The sequence below is a fragment of the Pseudopipra pipra genome, chromosome 19 (assembly GCF_036250125.1).
Source record: "Pseudopipra pipra isolate bDixPip1 chromosome 19, bDixPip1.hap1, whole genome shotgun sequence".
Taxonomy (NCBI): Eukaryota; Metazoa; Chordata; class Aves; order Passeriformes; family Pipridae; genus Pseudopipra; species Pseudopipra pipra.
In genome coordinates this window covers 4,198,043-4,214,449 of record NC_087567.1, presented here as the reverse complement: position 1 = coordinate 4,214,449, position 16,407 = coordinate 4,198,043, and the positions used below count along the sequence as shown (strand labels likewise).

At 42.8% G+C, this 16,407-nt stretch overlaps 1 long non-coding RNA gene across 1 annotated transcript in view; it reads right to left on the bottom strand.

Moving 5' to 3' along the window:
- Positions 1-15,608, bottom strand: part of LOC135424470 (uncharacterized) — a 92,173-nt gene extending 76,565 nt beyond the window's left edge. The window contains exon 1 of the long non-coding RNA XR_010435237.1: positions 15,422-15,608. This is a non-coding gene — a long non-coding RNA (uncharacterized LOC135424470). The remainder of the gene's footprint in view (positions 1-15,421) is intronic.
- Positions 15,609-16,407: the final 799 nt, after the last annotated feature.

Below are 16,407 nucleotides of genomic sequence, written 5' to 3'. Positions count from 1 at the left end.
ATGCTGCACAGCAGAGCTGTGAGCGAGGAGGGCTCAGCAGGGGCAGTGCAGAACAGCCCAAATCCCAGCACTTTCCTGCTGTTACTGCACACTTCAGGGTCCTCTTCTCACATATATCTTAGTGAAACTGTATTGGTGTCACCTCTAGCTTTGAATGTGCCCATATTTCACCATTAGCACAAGAACTGACAAGACAAGTTCTATCCTGGCAGCCTAATTCATGAGTTTATATAAAGATCTGACAACATCCTCCTCTGTGCTCAGCAACAGTTGCCAATAAATGCATCCTGATAGACTCCCATCCTGTCTGCTTCCCTTTATTTCTTTCACAGCCTATATAATTTTTTTTTGCACAAACACAGGACCTTGTTCTGGGGCATTTATTGTGCTGCTACCCATCCAATTTTCCTACAGTGAGGGCAAAGGGGCAAACTGAGTATGAAACACCACAGACACTGAGATTCTCGTAAACCAGAGAGGAACTATTGTACCAACAAAAAGCACTGAGCAACAGGAAGTGTTATACATATGTATGTACACATATATGTATATACATACACACACACACACATATATATATTCCACCTCAATCCCCTTCCAGAGTAGGATCACTACTGTCACTGGAGACAGCCAAGTCAACATCAGGATCATCTGAGAGCAGGGGTTTCATGAGCCCAGCCAGAAAACAAGATTGGCTGAAAAAGCCCTCCTGTCACCACCATTGTGCCCCCAAAGGAAATGCCTTCCAACCCCACATGGCAAAGAATTTGTCTCCATGTGAGGCTCCTGCACAGCAGTAGATACCACAGATACTCAAGCACATGCCTGAGGCTGTAGAGACACAGATCTGGGGAGGGAGATGAAGCTGGAGAAGTCAAATAAGAACTGCAAATACTCCTATGCTCAGAGAGGAGAAAACCAGAGGAAAAACTCAGACATAGACTGGAATAGCAACACTGAAACTCTGCAAAAGGCAGAGGGTCTGAACTTCAGAGATGCAAAATAAACAAATAAATAAATTGCAATGGCAGAATCAACTAGACATGAAGAATGTTATTAAAACAAACACCTGCAGACCTGGATAGAAAGTAAGAAAGAGAAATTAGCTAATTCCTGACAGGATCCAATCCCTCCTGGACAGTAAGAGGAGAGCAGACGACCAGGGAGCACACTGAGGTTTTCCATTCTGATAGTATTCAGCATCATACAAGGGCTCCAGGAAAGGAGTGCTCATATATACTGGAATATAGATTCAAGATGAGGATCTGCAGTTACACTTCAGGCTGTCCAGAGCACTGGTGATCAGGGCAGCCCCAGGACTAGACAGGGTTACCCAGTCCCAGCAGTGACCAGCCCTGAACCTGTTCATTGGCAATAGCAGATAGGACTGAACAGATAAAACAGAGAGTGCCTGCAGAGCTCTGACAGAAACTGCATCCTCTGCCTGTGCTAAACCACAAAATTCCACCTGATAACCACCACAGATACCGAGATTACTGCACAGAAAGGTGTATTGAAATCAATTGCTTTAAGACTAGAAATACAACAGCTACCCCTTAGTTTTTCTTTGCTGATAAACTTCATTATGCCTTTTTGACACATTTTTTGGGAAGACCAGCGCCTTGAAAACAACAAAACCAGGAAAAACATAGATCCATTGTTTCAGTTTTGATGTGCAAAAGGCCTCACAAGTCAAATCCTTCCCACTGCAACACCATCCAAAACACACCTCCAACATCCAGCATCATTTCCCAAGTTCTGCATAACAAAAGCAGTTAATGTAAGGGCTCCACTGATGCAACAAGCTTCACCCAGTCATTTTACAGTGCAAAAGGACCGTAGTGAAAACATTTTACCCCTAAGGGCCAGCAGGATGTGTGAACAGGGATTTTTCCTGAAAGACCTTGCCGTGGTGACACAAAAGCTTCACACTCATGCTGTGGAGTCTGAACTACTGCAAGGTGAAAAACGTACAGTCTTGAAAATGAGTCAACTCTGGGATATGAACAAAGAAGGAGAGAAGGAGAAAACACAACTTCTGAGACTGGAGTGGCTGGCCATTGGAGCGTTGAAGCTTTAATTAATGGTCTTTTCCTGGCAGAACTGAAGAGAGAAAAAAATAGCTGTAGCACAGCAGGGGCACAGTCCTTTGCAAGTCTGCACTTCTGATTACCATACAATAGCCAGGAATAATTGCAAAGTTCCCACATTTATTATAACCTTGGGAAACACTCACCTTGCCGTGCTACTTTACAGCACACTGCTCAGAGCACTGTTCTCTGTCAGCATTACCAGCAGAACTTGAAAGCTAATCTTGTCAGTTTGATCTCCCTCATGATTGGAGATGGTTTTCTGTCATGGTAAGAGTCAAGAGTTGTTCCCCAAAATTCTAGGGAAGTCAGCACTGTTGGAGAATTCATAATTGGTGAGGACAAGGCACAGCTTCAAATATGGGGGGGTTTTCCCTCAAATGGAAAATGAACACAACACAGCAAGGATATACCATGGGGGGGATAATGCTTTCAGAATCATTTCCAGGCCTTTTATTGTACAAGTGGTGCCTGATTGAAGTTGATGCAGATTAGGACTCACCAACCTTTTTATGCCTCAGCACGAAATAGTTGCCAAGAAATAGATTTGTAGTGACACCCAGCAACTGCAATCTATGTCCAAAAGGGTCCTTATCTCCCTTTGAACTCAAAAATGACAAAAATGAGTACTGCAGTGGCATAGTAATTGATTCAGAGTCTTATCTATTGCTTGTCCCCCATCTCACACCCAAATTATTAGTAGTGACTCATTGGGATGTCCCAAAAGGGTATCAGATCAAGTGCTGGATACTGATAGTTGAAATAAGAGTCACCTCTGCAAGAGTCCTAAGGCTGAAAGAATAAGGCTAAACTAATAAGAGAGATATTAATAAAATAAGCAATTCTCCCCTCAGCTGGCATCAACCTTATTCCACCTAAGACCAGGGCACAGCACAGATATGAAAAGATTTATTAAATCCCCTCACAGTCTCTGCAGGTTAAGGAAATATTTCTACCAAATACAGAACCTTTCACATGTTCTTTAGGTTATCTTCTCTTTCATCCTTTCCAAGCAACGAGTACAACATAGGGTTTATAAATAGTTAATAAAACCGTCCCATTTGATCCTTCGCAGCAAAGCATTTCCTAAAATTTATTTTTCCCCTCTAAAAAGTGTTGCCCATCTGATATGTTTTCTAACATCAGGGAGCAGAAAAAGAGGAACATTTTGGTTGCGTTGCTTTGGCTTTTGAAATAAGGACATTTAGCTCAGTTTTCAACATGTCCACGTGTTCAGCTTCACAACAGCCTTTGTAGGAAGGTTCTTTTGTGCCTTCATGGCATTAACTAGTTCTTTTTCAACCTTTTCTAGTCAAAGGTAAAAAAAAAAATCCATCTTTTCATCCACTTTTTTATGCTTCAGAGTGCTGATAAATGTGGGATGCAACATTTAAAGATCAGTTCACAGTCTGTGTTACAAAAACAGAACGTTCTGGAAGAAAAGTCCATCAAACATGCTCAGTGAAAGAAAAAAAAAAAAAGCCACAAAGATGAACATTGAGCAAGTTTTCCCACTGAGTTACTTTCCAACTTCTTGAAATAAAAACGAAATGCTCACTTTTTAAGAAGTGATGCTGCCAAGCAGGTGACTTGTGAGTTATCTTCCCTACAGCAGCAGACAACAGGAACCCCCAGGAGCTGGAACTCCATTTTTAGAGTCAGATCAGCACACCACAAGCCTTCAATACTTCTAATTCAGACTGAGTCAGAGGAGGAGGAAGAAAGGTACATTTAAAGAAAGCTGCTGAGGTCACTTGAGGTTGGTTGTTGGTGGAATTGTTTGTTCACTAAGCACACGTCCCACTCATATCCAAGAAAACTTCCAACACTAATAAACACGGGTCTGTGTAAGAGCATTCACAGAATGAGGCTGTTTGTGCTCTCAAAACCAGCTATATTTCAGCTGGGCTTTTCAAGACAGCTGAAGGAAGCTCAGAGCCTAAATCCCATGGGGGCAGCTCTTGTGAACACAGGCTCTTTGAACCAGCCTCCATTTCTCACAACAACATAAAACCATTTCAGGCTCAGGTGCTTTCAAGAGAAACTCCATCTTTTTGTCCCCATTCAGAAAGATTCCTGAAATGCTGCAAAGTGAACAGGGGGGGTCAGTTCTGCTTCCTCAGAGTGAAACCAAACACCAAGCCAGGCTCCCTTTGTGCCTGGCAGGAGGAGGGGGTGCAGTGAGGGCCACGGGTTGTTCAGTGCTCTCAGGGCCCAAAGCCTAATCCCCTGTCTAATAAAGTTCAGGATTTAGCAACCAGGATATGTATTGAGATACAAGGGCTTTTCCCCCCACCACTTTTCACCCACACAAGATTCCCCACATAAGCCATGTAAGTGCTGCCCAAAATGGCAACACATGCTCTGCAATTATCATTAGAGTTAATTAAAGCCTCTATGCAGTAGGCAGCTTGAATTGCTGTTTACACTCAAGTCTCTGAACATGCTGCAGGTAATTGAAAGAAAAGCATCAACCCAATAGTCTCGATTTTCTTATTGGCAAGGGCTTGATAATTTGATTTTGGTCATCGAACGTTTCTAAAAATAAAGAATTTATTTCCTCTGAAGGCCTGAATCCTCCCTTTGGCATGCTCCACTGAGGTATTTTCATGTTTCTGGTGCCCTTACTGGACTGAATCTTAGAAGTCCTAAGAGAATTGGGTCAAAGATGATCTACCAAAAAAATCACTGAATTAACCCTTGTGAATTAACCCTTCTCTCAGTCATGTTGATAAGCTCTATGCAGATGCCATGCTACCCAAATTATTTGGTTTTGTGTCTCCCTTTCCCAAAGAAATACTGTTGTATTTCTTGCCTCCTGGCAAAGTGGCACAACAGTTAAAATTGCACCCACGTTTTGCTACCAGCACTGGAAACCTGAGCCAGTCCTGCAAAAACACCCAAGGTCAGTGGGCTGGCAGTGAACCTCTGCTGGCTCCTCTGCATTTCAACACACACTCTTTGAAGGCTGATGATGCCAGTGTGCTACTGAGCACGGAGCTATTTTTGTGCTGGATGTGGTCCTGTCAAAAGGGAACAACAGTCACTCAGCAAACTCCTCTGACTCCATCAAAACTGATCTCTCCTGGGCATCCTTCCTGCCATAACCTCCTCAAAAATTCAGGCATACAAGTACACAAGGAGGCCACAGCCTTCACCTGAACCCCATGGGGTTCAGAGGCAGCTGTAACCAAAAACCAGAGGAGATCTGGGTTTAGATCTGTAATGCTGATCCACCTTCTGAAGAGATTAAGAGCAGTAACAATGAAGGATCTTGGCATGCATTTAAAACACCCTCTCACCTTCTCCTGAAGGTTTCTGTGCCAGAGCACTCACAAAACCAGAGCTCTGCAGTGCTCATGGAGAGGTTAAGCACTGCTCTGGAGGCAGAGAGGCAGACTGGGGGCTTGGCAGAAGGGCTGGAGCTCCAGGGTGTGGGAAACCATCAGGAAAAGCATCAGGAAGAGTGAAAACAGGTCACAACATAGAGCAACCTGGCTAGAAGGGTCCGGACAAGTCATCCTGGGCCATCCCAAGCACACAAGTTCCTCTGAGAGCCTCACAGCTCTCCCCTCACCAAACCCCAGCAGTGATCTACCCCTTCAGAAGCGTACAGCTGAGGAGTAAACACACAAAACTCACCCAGCTTTTTCAACTTGAAAAAGAAGGAGGAAAAAACCCTCTGCATTAACTCTGCCTCAGCCATTAAGAAAGATGTTCTCCATGTCCCTGTTAATTTCCTCCTCAGCCACAAAGCTGATTTTTCCAAGAAGCTACAGGGAGTGACATAAAAACAAATTAATCTGTAAAAAACACAGATGAAACATTACCTGGAAAAGGGAAAGCACTTCTCCAGGAAGATCAAACCCCCAAATGTTGCTGAAAACCAAATGGGTTTTAATGAATCACAGATCTTAGGTCAGCAATAGATAATCAGAGAGATTAGTGTAAACCTGATTAGATCAAAGTCTCTGAACATGGTTTAGAGACCACCACACCTGGGCACGGTCACTGAAACCTGAAGGCTGAATTCTGTGTTAAGAGCAATCTTTTTTTGTGTGTGCCTTTAATCTGAGGAGGAAGAAAAGCTGTTTGAAAAGTGCTTTGACAGGTGCAAGGAAGATAAGCTGGAGGCAGATCACAAAGACAACAGTGTTTGATAAAGAGGAGACTGAGGATTATCACCACAAATATGCATAAGCTCCATTCTGTATAGTAGAGCATGTCATTATTAATACTACTCTCATCCCTCTTAAAGCATTTTAAGCTTTCAAGTGCTACACAAACACTAATCACTAAGCAAAGGTGCCAAAGAATCCTTTCCATATCCTGCTGATTGCACAGACTGAAAGGACAATAAGTACAATGTGTACAATGGCAAACACGGGCCTGAACAATCACCATAGTTAATAATATTACAAAAAAGATTGTGGTCTAAAAGGAAAGATATTAGTGTGCATCCATTAGGAAACTGCTCTTACCTAGTGCTAGGAGGGTAAATAGCACCCTTGGAAGGAAAACTGATGCTGCTGGGAGGGAGCTGGAGCACAGAGGGGAAATGGGAACATTCCATCTACAACAACATCTACAGGAGACAAGGACAAAAATCTCAAAGGAGGAGACCTGGGAAAAGTTTTTAGATGTGCTGGGGAGCAAAAGGTGAAGCTAGGACAAGGATTCTGGAGCAAAAGTAATGTCATTAAATCAGCCAAGAAGGAAGGTGATGGATCTGAACAGTTTCACTTTATCAGAAACAGGGGGAAATCAAATCAGCGACTGGCAATCGGAAGGGCTGAGCAGGACACGGGCTCATTCCTTGGCAATAGGAATGAGGAACTAATTACATTAATTTTAGGTAATGATGGGAAACTGTTGCCAAATTTGGTGAATACTGGTTAGAAAGCTCACATGAATTAATCCTTTCTAGTCCTTGAATACTTGGGCTGCCCAGCAGCGCTTTCTGCAGAAGTGCTCAAACAGAATTCATAAAAAGGCAAAGCCTGTAATTGTACAGAGTCATCCTTCTCATGGCAACACAGAGAATAACAGGAATTCCCACTGCAGTTAATCACTGCAGCTGCTGATCCCCTCCCAGGAAGGGCTGCAGGATCCCACCAGCCTCTTCAGGGGCACCCTGTGGTTTTAGGTGTGAGTGCTCTGCAGCGAGGTGAGCTCTGCCCTAAGCACCCACCTGCAACTACTGCAAGTAAAAATGCTTCTTCATCATAAAACCATCTCTCCTACTATTAGGGTACCATAAACCTCAGCTTTCTGGCCTCAGCTTTTAGTCAACTATAAACAGAAAACCTAATTATTGACAAACACGTCCCTATTTGTGATGCAGGAAGAACAGAGAGAGACTGCTCCATTCCTAAAACAGAAGCTGTACGAGCTGCTGGGAAGGTGCAGAACAAACTCAAGTGCACTTTTCAGGCAAATCCTGTACATCCCATTCACATCCCTCCAGTAAGGGCTGCATTGTCTCCAAGGCAACAGGGAGGAAGAGCCTGAGCACTGAGTTAAACAAAATTATCTCATTAACATTTGTTTCCTTGTTTCATCTGTTAATGCAGAAGATGCTGCAGATACCACAAAGATCCTCTGATCTGTTCTAATGGGGAAACACATCAAACAGTGAAGAGGTCCCAAACTTTTCTTCTTTGAAGCTCTGGCAAAGCATCTTGGCCTGTAGAGAAGGGAGATAAATTCTTTCTGCATTAAAAATGCAGAAAATGCAATTCACCTTAGGGCATCAAGATTTTTATACCTATTTGGTGATTCTCAGTACTTTTTACTTTTAAATACTCACACGGTCTATTTAATTAGTTTGACTTGTAAAAATTATCTGAGGTTAAGGGCCTTCAACGTGTCCTGTCTCAGGGACACCCAAATGAGTAAAGCTTAATGAGAGTTGTATCCGTGGCTCCTTCTGAAAATTTTGACCCATTTTTTCCCCCCCTTTTCAGCTGAACAAACTAAGCAGGATCCTAGCAAGAGGAGGGAGAAGAAAAGAACTGATGGATGACAGAGAAATAACTCTTTGGAGATGCTGAAGTCTCACCCTGCCAGGTTTCCATCCCCATCCCATGAATGGACAAACACTGATATCTCCAAACACCACATTTGAGTTTCAACTGCCAAAAATCAGGTTTTATTTACTGATGGAGAATCTCCAACTGACATTTTCCTCATTCACGTTGCTGGGGGGGGTGTTTGTGAAATTTTTGCTCCAGAGTCCAACACACATCAGTGTCACTGGGAACACTCACAAGATCACCCACAGGGCCTGATTGTGCTTCAGCTCCTTTTCCCACATCTCACTTGAAATAAACACAGGGCAGAACTGCTTGTGCTGTGAAAGAAAGTCAAAATACCACAGGCAGCTGCCTCTCTATTCACTCTGTAGAAAACTTGGTCAAAGGCCACCACATTTTACCAAATGAGCATTTCTCATTTTTCTATTTTATCTCCTTTGCTCAAGTGTTTGATCCTAATGGCTGTTTCTGGTAATTCACTGCTTGTAGTTTTCATTCTTAAATCTGATAATATTTCCCAAATCCCTTCTCATCAGGTAGCTGCCATCTACACATTTTGGTGTGTCTTCTCTGGGATTGCAGAAATACTTTCTCCTTCCACAAAAGCTCAACATTTCTTAGCAACAGACAGCAATACCACCAAATTCCTCCAGTGCCCTTGGATGTGTTTTGGATGTTTAAAATTCAAGAAAACAGCTGTCAAATGAGATGATAATTGTGCTGCCAGCACACCCAAGGAGAATTAGTGAAATTACCCTCCAAAGAATGTATGCTACATAATCTTGTAAGTAAAAAGAAAAAAAAATAGGTTTCCTTATCACATAGAACTGGTGAGGTCTGAAATAAGAAACATTCATCTGAAATCAATGCTTTCTGAAAGATGTAGTGAACCAAGTGCATTGCTGGAAGCCAAGATAAAAGAGACACAGAAGAGGCCAGCTGAGGCCATGGCAGCACAGTGGCATCATTTCCAGACTCCAGAGCATTTGAGAAGGATTACAGGCAGCAACTGCACTGTTGTGACCCTCCCAAGAGCTCATGGCATTGCAAATCACTACATGTTACATTAATGTCCCTTCCTTCAGTATGGCATTGCAGAGACATCTCAAGAACCTCCACATTTACTAAGCTGAGAACTGGGTACTGTCAGATTCTCATTCCATTTTTTTTTGATCCAAGTTACTTGGTACAAAGTCATCCTGGCCCAAAAAAGGTGATACCATGCTCAGGTGACACCATAGCACAAAAGGAATCCAAACCCCTCTGTTGTCTCAAAGCTTCAGGACTGATCTCTCCAGCAAAATATCAAAGGAAACTTGCACTTTCAGGAAAATCCCAAAAAGCTGTAGCAGAGATGAGCAGGGAATTCCTAAACTCCTACAAGGTAGACACAGAAATGAGCCAGAGTTACAGAAATAAGACAAGGGTCACAGCACCTCATTAAAAGATAAACTGCTCAAATAGGCAAACATTTTACAACACAATCCAGCTTCAAGTTATTTACCAGCTCCAACCGGAAAAAATCAACAGCAATTTTCACATTTCGCAGGAAACCTCAATCAAGCAGAAATGAGAAAAACATAAAAATTGGGAAATGAGTTGTGAAATGGCTGCATTTGTCCTGTGGCTTTTCCAACAGCATTTGTACAGAGCCAAATGCTCCCATTGCCCTCCCAGGATCAAAGACTCCCAGGCCCCAGGGCAGCTTTCAGTCTGAAACATTCCTCATTACTCCTTATAATGCAGAGGCAGAAATCAAGCTCTACCTTCCAGTTATTAAACAGTCATTAATTGTTATTTCTGCTGCATTTCTATTGCTTCCACTCCCATTGAAACCAGTGACCTGAGGAAAGATTTTGTCCCTCCCTCACAACTGCTCGGTGATGGGATAAGAACTAACTAGAGGCTTTGCAAGCTTACATGTTTCCATGTTTTCCCCAAGATTCACAAAGACTTGGGAAATAACATAAAAAGGTCTCATGCATGCTTGATACAGGGACTTGAAAATGGAGAGAAACCCCAGTTTGCATCAATGGGCACATGGACTGGCCCTTGGGACAAGGGGACCCAACTGCAAATTAGCAACTGGACCCAGGAGGAAAAGCAGCAAAGCCAGACAGAAGTGTTTGTTCTGGTTAAACCCAACTGTAAACAAAACACACCTGGATCAGTGTTAGAAGGAGCAGCTGCCTTCAGAATTTCAGGGGGGGGAAAAAAAGGAATTCTTTATCCGAAAGATTTTGGCAGGTGAAAGCCAGTGTTAAAATGACACGTTGAAAAGTAGAGTCAGAACAAGTCCAAATGTCACTGTCCTTATTTAGACAAAATTTCCATCACATTCAGAGAGTTTTCTCCCAGTTAGACACCTGTTTGTAGCTCAATATCAGTTTTCATTTCTCACAATGAAAATAAAGCCACACCCATTTTTCAGCAGAGCTGCCTTCTACGAGGAAGTTGGATTTTAATCTAGTTGTTTGGTTGTTTTCTTTTCTCCACACAAAATGCCTACACTTAGTTGAAATACTGTGGTTTCTCATCATGGTTTTTGGAAGAACTCATCACTTTCTGCTGGAGAAAGGATGAGGAGAGAGAAAAAAAAAATAAAAGAAATTACCATTTTCCAATTGCAGCTCATGGTTAGGTCAGAGACTCCACACTCAAGGGGTGCAGAAAAAAAGGGCAGATGCCAGAGAACCATTCCCAAAGACAACTCTACCTCAAGCTTCTCTAATTGCTGACTCTCTGCTTCATTCTCCAACTCCTCTTTGGAGAAGCAACTTACTCCACCACTGCTCTAAAGCTGGTGTTTATTATTCTATATCCACCCTGTGGTACCAGCAGCAGCAAATTAGAATGTACAGCATGTCAACAATTGACCTGAAGCCTCCTAAGCGAATCTCTCAGCTGAATTGCTAACAAGATCATTCTGTTTCTCCAAAATGTTATTCTTTAGTCACTTTTCAGGGCCATTTTCCTCATCAAAGTTTCCAGCAATGCAGCTCTGCTGCTCTGCAAAGGTAAGGTGTGATGCTACACCATGAATGAGTCAAGCTGCTCTTATATCAGCTCAGTTGTCTGTTGCCAGCATCTTCTGCTGCATTATGATTTATTTTGTTTTCCCCCATCAGGGCTTTTCATTCAGTAGAAATTTATTTCAACTAAGACTTCGCACTTTCAGATTTTGAAGAATGGAAATTATTTCACCTCTGCAAGACTGATCTTTTACCAAAAGCACCTTGTAGACAAAAGACAGAGGAAAATCTGACAGATAAATAAAATAGCAAGGACAAGGAAAATAGGCCCGTGGGTGTAGCTTATTCTCAAGTAAAAAATCCTTAAAAACTCAGTCAGATTAATTATCCCATTGTATTCATCAATGACTTTCCATTCATTTTTACAGGCTTCCTGTAGAAAACAGCTGCTATAGAAACCTGTAGAAAGAAAGCACACAGTTTTAACATGCCCCTTTTTCCTGCCCCTGTCATGGAATAAGAGAAAGGAGGATAGAGAGGTCAGACCACAAGAACACTGTGGTAAAGCAGCTGCTCAGAGTCATCCCAGGAAGGCAAACAAATGAACAGACATATTTGGACAAGTGGGAGCCCAGGAGATCTGCTGAAATGCCTACACAAATTAGACACTTCTAAACCCAAAGGGTACTTTTCACCTTTGGAGGTGGCTCACATCCCCCTATCTCCAGCAGACCCACGTGTTAGGGAAAGGTTGAAGAGCAGCTTGAGGCATAATCCAGCCCCCCACCAGAAAAAGGGATAAAACCAAATCAGTACCCCAATGTGATTGGAGCAGCATGTGCTGATGGTCATACACCAGCATGGGAAAAAAAAAAATAAAAATCAGCCTACAGATCTGGATTCTCTTTTAGCCAGAGATTAGCTTCTGAAGCTTATCCTACAGAAAGGAAAATGTTTCTCTAATTTATCTGACTGTTTCTGCACAAAAATTACGTTTGGTTTTCTTACAATCATCATTCCACTCTGATTTTCCTCTTCCTTATTGATGCTCACAATGTCCCAGCAAGTGGAATTGCAAACCAAGCTTGTGGCCTCTCATCTACATGACTACCTGGCCAGGGAAAAGCAATCTTGGAAGATTTTATTATTCCCGTCCCTTATCAGTGGAAAGCAGGTGCAAGAAAAGCATCAATGATCACAGAGGGACCTGCATTTTGGAAAACCTCTGCTCTCACAGCATAATTGATAACCCTTATGGCTCAGATTTGGTTACTGAGACTGCTTGAACACATTTAGGGTGTTTCAGAGACATAAAAGCAGAAAATGTAAATATGTGTGTCCATCTGCACATCTGTGGATGTTCATATACATATATATTTTTTCTCTGGAAATTTCTAGACTGAGCATCAGATCTAAACATAGAATTGGGAATTCCATTTGTGTTAACTAACCCATAATACTAAGAAATGTACTTAGGACTGTCTGAAGTATATGTGGAAGATTAACAGCCCTGCAAGAGAGCTGCAAGAGCTGGGGAACTACTTTTCCCAGGAGTCCTGGAAAAGTCCTACCCTAAAAGCCACCAGAGACCTGCCACCCCAAAACTTGCTGAGAACAGGCAGGGTGAAGTATCAGAGGGAGATAAGAAGAGCTGGCTCTCACAGGGGCCTTTCCCCAGTACCTGATGAGACACAGAAGCATTTCAGAGGACAGCCCTGCACTTTTAAGAAGGTGCTGCCATAGGTTTTCCCCAAGCTCAAAACCAGAGACATTTTCTTCCTAACATCTCTTTTTTAAAATAATTACTGTTCGTAAATGTTCTTTGCCATCTCATCCAGCAGGAAATACTGACAGCAAAGAAGTTCCCTACTCATGCAGGAGAAGCTGGTGGTATTAAAAAGTACATGGCACAAGTCTCAACCTTCACAAGCCCTGCCTGTCAGATGGATCTTGGTTTCCCATCAATAAATCCAAAGTGCAGGTTTCTCAAATCAGTCTCTCTTCCTCCCTTTCCCTCCTCCCCTTTGCAAATTTGGAGAAGGAACCACAGGCTGCTGGTACAGTCCTTAGCAAGGAAAAGAGATACTTATGGAAAATAAACAAGTCACCACCAACATCTTTCTGTAATATATCCCAAAGGTCCCCCCATCAGACATCCTCAAATACACACCCAGTCCTGCTCCTCGGGAGTTGGAGGCACAATTCATTTGAACAAATACACAAAATCAGAGCAGTCTTTCAGCCTCACCTCATGCCCAATTCCTTTTCCCACATGATTTGCATTTCCTGTGTTTTGCCCCATTAACATTTTATCGTGGAGCACAGAGAGAACGTGTGAGCAGCTGGAGCCAGACAAAAACCCTGTGCATTCCAGCCAGGGAGGATGGACTGCACTTCAGCCTAAGGAATTGCACAACCACAATATGATTATATCTAAATACCCATCACATTATTACAAGTGTCCTTTGACTGTCCAGAGGTTCTCCAGCTGACTGGGAGCACAGAGATCTGCACATCACAAGGCAGAGGGCAAGAACTACATGGCACTTAAAGCACCTGCTACTGCAGAGCTGCAGAACAAAGGGAGGGAGAAACACCCATCACCTTTATTGTTATTCCCTGGTAGCCATATAATGATCCTGTTCACTAATGAGCAGACCTCAGTAATGCACAGCCTAACACTTCAAATATCACCTTCTTGTTCTCCCAGCAGGGAGCCTCCAGAGATTGTATATTAAACTCATATTTGAAGATAAAGGTGGGGAGGGGGAAACTATGCAGTGAAAAACTGGAGGAAATCCAGAAAAGAGAAGGAAGAGAGACTGAAGACCTGATAGGAGAACAAACAAAAATACCTGGCAGAGCTAAGGAGGTTTGAAAAGGAAAGTGGAGTGTTTAGATGGCAGAGAGGCTTAATGAAATAGATGTTCCTTCTGGGAACACGAGCTTTAGCCTGATCAGAAAACACACTTTGCCCACAGAACTAGAACTGAGCTTTTAGAGGAATAAAATAAATCACAAAATTTGTCAGGAAACCAACAGAGCAACAAACTACAAGAAAACCCTATTTGTTTTCCAGTCCCAGCTGACTTTCTTTCCAGAGCATCTCCAGAGAAAACTCCTCATCCTATTCAAGTCAAGAAGACCATTCCAATACACATCACAAGGCCCTTTGGGCATTCAGCTTTGTGGAGCCAGGTGATCTCCAAGATAAAGCTCAGAGCTACTTGTAATATCTGTAAACTACTGTCATGAGGAAAATAAGGAAGTTTTGTTCTGGGAATAAACAGGATCAATTTTGCAGTGATGAACCTCAGCTGGAAGAAAGTAGTTAAGTGTTTTTTTTTCCTAATGAAATATGCAGAAGAGAGTCACTCAATGGAAGAGTACCACAGGAATGGAAAGCAAAAACAAGTGTCCTCCACACCCTCGTGTTAATCTAATGGCAAAAGGTTTAGGAAAATATTACAACATACATAGAAAAAAAGGACACTGAAGAAAAACCTCCACTGCAGATTAAGCAATGTACAAGAACAAATACCCCAAAAATGTCAGAAACTCCAATATTAACCAACTTTGTAAAAACTTGCAAGCTCTTGCAGGATTAATGAGCTGTTCCATTAATGGAAGAACTCAACCCCAAATTCAAAGCAGTTTGCAGACCCCATAAAATCCAACCAACACAACAGAATCATATGAAGTTACCCCCAGACTTGCTTTTTAATATGCTCAGATGGCTCTCAACACATTCCAATATCTGGTGGCACAAGATCTGTATCTGTGCCACCAGAAATACATATATATTTATTAAACAAATTTATGATAGAGTGACTTCATCAACATTATACTCTAAACCTTTGTAAGAAATATCACCCGAGTTCCACATATTTATCCTTCTCCCTGCAGAATATGGAGCAAATAGGAACTGCAAAGTATTCCTTAAATACTAACAAACTTAAGTACTGTGGACCAAAGGCAGAGACCCAAGTGACAGCCTCTATTGTCTTTGTTTTGCTTCACACCATATTTTGTTGCCCAAGACTGAAACTAAAGAGAACCACAGACTCAGGAGGAGGAGCAACACCTGGGGAGAGGCTTCCAGAGGATCTGAAAAGCCAGTGAAGGGAGGAGCAGAGCCCTGGGATAAGTAACAGCTGAATGAATGGAGCTGAGCCTCCCTTCTTCATCCTCCCTCCTCAAAACCAGCTGAGTGAGGGATTCAGACACAGCCCATCTTTGGGGCAGGGGGAGGTGGTGGTGCTTGTTTATCGGTACCTAAACACAGCAGAAGCAACAATTCTGGTTTTATTTCAGATCCTCTTACCAGTGAGAAATGTGTGCTCACCCTAATAGTCCCAACATCCTGCTCTTCAGGTTATTTCGTGCACAAAATTGCTCCCAAGAGCTGGGCTTCTTTTTCCCTTTCATTATTGCTGGGCTCCTCAGGAACACCAGGCTGCTGGCAGCACTTTGTTTTGTTGTGAAGAGAAAGCACCACATCATTTATTCAGGAAGAGCAAAACACCATCACAGAGACATTTTTTTTTAGCCACAATAGCTGCCCACAAAGCTGTCAGAAGCAACCTTTCGTCTCCCCGTTCACCTGCACCAGGAAATGATGAAGGGATGAACTTGCTGCAATAAATAGACCATCACCCACCTCTCTGCAGCTGAGAAATCCACCCCATGTGCAGCCTGTGGGCCCCCAGCCTGGCCTGATTAACAGCAACCCAGGGCTGCAGGTGCCTCACACCCTGGTTAATCAGGCACACACAGGCTGAACTCCTGCTGCACACTGGAGAGGGCATTAGCTGACATCAGCTGTGACACTCCCAGCTGAGTCTCTGTCTCCTAATCGAGCCTCTTCCGTCCTGAACAGCCCAGCTATTAAGAATCAGAAGACACACTAATTGTTAAGGGTCCAATCAGCAGGAAATTTCATTAGTTGCATAGATACAGGTTGTGCTCTTTACAGAGGCCAGGAGGGGGGAAAAAATTCCCCAGGATTATTTAAGGAATATCTAAATGTTCCACAGGCACCTCTCTGAGTGGCCTTTCTGACCACACTCTGTGAGTCACAGGCATTAAGATCATTAATTCCTTCCCAAAAAGGCTTCCCATAAATAGATAGCGCAGGAATTTGGGATCATTAATTAAAGGTTTTCCCTGAGAAGCTCCAAGAGGAGCCTTTGGGCACCTGATTGCTTCTGCACAGGAGCAGGGGAGAGGAAAAGTAGGGGTTTAGGTGATGAATACCTCCACAGGGGATATGGCCAGTGGGTAAAGTCTGTTTGCAAGTGAGCAGAGATG